Source organism: Halyomorpha halys, unplaced genomic scaffold (genome assembly GCF_000696795.3).
Source record: "Halyomorpha halys isolate HHAL.00 unplaced genomic scaffold, Hhal_1.1 Scaffold914.1, whole genome shotgun sequence".
NCBI classification, from domain to species: domain Eukaryota; kingdom Metazoa; phylum Arthropoda; class Insecta; order Hemiptera; family Pentatomidae; genus Halyomorpha; species Halyomorpha halys.
The window spans coordinates 2619-5520 of record NW_027104636.1 but is presented as its reverse complement, the minus strand read 5'-3'; positions in this window follow the sequence as shown (position 1 = coordinate 5520).

Sequence of the window (2902 nt, the reverse complement as noted above, 5' to 3'; positions counted from 1 at the left end):
ATGGAAAGCTCTTTCTTAATTATCTTGCTATATAGATTTTTGCGGGAGCGGGTATGCTGAGTGGTAAGGCCCTGTCCTACTAACTGCAAGGACCCAAATCCGGCTATTACAGATAATTCTTTATTCTAGTACTGTAACCATGAGTCAACTCTGTGGGCTCCCAAAATTGGGGACGAATCTTTATGTCGAGATTTATTCTGATTAAAACATCTCCTTGCACAACTGTTGGTTGTTACCCGGGACCCTTCATGGCTAATAGCGATACAGATTAATTATGATTAGGCCATACATCTGTATATATCAGTATATTTAAAATGTTTCCTGAATCAAAGAATGTTGATTGATTTTTAAAAAAAATTGATCCTGCTAGGAGTGCTTTAGGGTCAAATTTTAATTTTTTATGAATGCTGTAAATTTTGTTTCTTTCCATGTTATAGAATGTCAACAAAACTAAATAAATTTATAAAGCGGATAGCCCATTAGCTTGTGTGACTTACAAGATAAATAATAAAACTTTATCCCTTGAGATCTATGGATATTCGTAGTTAAAAGCCATTTGGATATTTACTTGTATTATTAATTTTAATTCATTTCATTCAATAAACGTGCATCTCCACCTTCTGTTAATGTGACTTACCAATCTTACCAAACTTGTATTTGTATTTTCTTCTTAGTTCTCTCAGTATAGGAAAAACTTCCTAGAAGTGGAAAACAGCCTCTAGTTCCCGAGGCTGCTCAGTTAATTCTTCCGGTTACCAGTAGTAGCGCATGCTTAGGGTGGAATTCGGCAGGTAAAACAGTCTTTTAGTTTAACTCTTCAACTGTTCAAACTTCTTGCCTCCCCAAATAAGAGCTCCATAACAGAGTTTTGAGACTGCGTCGAATGCTTGATATTTAGTGGTTGTTGGGATTTATTTCTTTATCAAGGACTAATTCCATGTGATGTATAGATCATACTTCGCTATCGAGAATTTCCGTTAAAAGTATTTCGGAAGTGAGAACTAGTATTCAATGCTATCTCTAAGTAATTATACTCTGCTACAACTTCGATTCGTTGATTGGTCTAAGCCTCATCTACTGCTATACGTTCAGCATATTGAAAAACCATGATTTTGGCTTTCCCAAAATTGACTTCGAAGTTCTATAAATTACATTAGCAAGCTAACTTTTAAATCATAGTTCGTAGTAAAGCTATATCCCCACTTAAGGATATCAGGATGTGGAATAAAGGTTTTAGAGAGTGTTGTCCGAAATTTATGATTTTTCTTGGTTAGTTTTAGTCCAGGTTTGGGATTCGGTGAGAAATGGGTGGTTAAAATCTTAGTAAGTAGTAAAGCTATATCCGCATTTAAGAATATGTCATCCGTGAACATCGAAGAATTTATAACTGTTTCGTTAATTATGATTCCACCCCCTATAAAGTGTGGAAGATCAGATATGTACAAAATATATATACTGAAAAGTAGTAATTATATAGTAGATATTTTAACTCTTGGTTAACTTCATATTGAATTTTTAAAAAAAGATGAAATTTAGTTTCTTAACCATATTGCTCATTCCGTATTGGTATAGAGTTTTCCTATTATATTTATAATTCCAGAAGAAATATCTAGGAAGCCTGTAGAGCAAGCTAGTGTTTTACTTCATGAAGTTGGCAACTAATTCCTCTAAGCAAACCTTTTCTATCATCGATCCTAAGCACTTCTATTTCGATTTCGACCACCAAAACTTGTTTGTTGGTTCTCTAAGAAAAAGGGAGTCTTAGGGAAACAACAAACAAGTTTTTCTAACTCCTCAGGATTTTTAATTCGCTGAGAGAATAAAATAAAATATCACACGGTGATTACTAAAAGTGTTTTATATAATAGAAATTTAAAAAAAATAATTTTTATTAAAAAATGTTTCTATATAGAAAAAATATCTACAAATTCATTTGTAGTAGTAGGCTTTAGAACTAGGATACGATACTAAACTGTTTTGACAATTCTTATTTTAAAACCTCTGTAAATATTTTCTAGCCCAATTGATCAATGGAAAGTTCCTCGGTTGTTACGAAGACAACCCCATACGATTATTACCAAATCATTTTGAGGATTTGGGTGCTACAAACAGCCCTGGGAGATGTATCTATAGATGTCTGCAAGTGTCATCATACAAATATGCAGGAGTGGAGTGTGGGCAAGTCATTTATTAAAACTTTATTTAATTTTATTATCTTTATTGGAATTTACAACATTATTATACATTTAGTAAATTTGATGTATATTATTGTGGAGTGATACAGGCGTGTAGATAAACTACCCATTGGTAGCACTCCAATGAAGTTTTTAAATTAGCAGGTCTCTTGGCCATCTTCTTTTCAGGTACCTCGGAAGATTGTCAGGAATTGAAGAGGAAGCAAGGTTAGAAACTAGTGGGTTTGGATGGTTAGGGAGTTTATAATGGAACTAATGATACCTGGTTCGGGATAGATCGGTTACATATACCGGTTACATCAGTTACATTAAGGTCTTTATGTATGATTTTATTTGTGATAAAGTAAGGAGCATTGAGGATTTTACGAAGGATTTTGGATTGGATACGAGAGGAATTCGAAGGTTTAGTAGAGCCCCAAAGTTCAATTCCGTTTGTCCAAATTGGCCTTATTACAGTCATGTAGACCAGTCTTGAATGAATTGGAAGTTTTGACCATTTGTCCAGTAAGTGCTGTAATAATCGAAATCGACGTACAGTTTCCTGTCTTTTCAGTCTATTGCGAGGATTCGAGGATAGTCGTTTGTCCAGATGTGGTTCAAGGTAGCCGATCTGTTTGACAGGGCTAAGATCAACATTGTTAAAGGACTGTAGGGCAGTCGGTAAGTTTACGACGAGGAGTAAAGGTGATTTGATGGGATTTATTTTA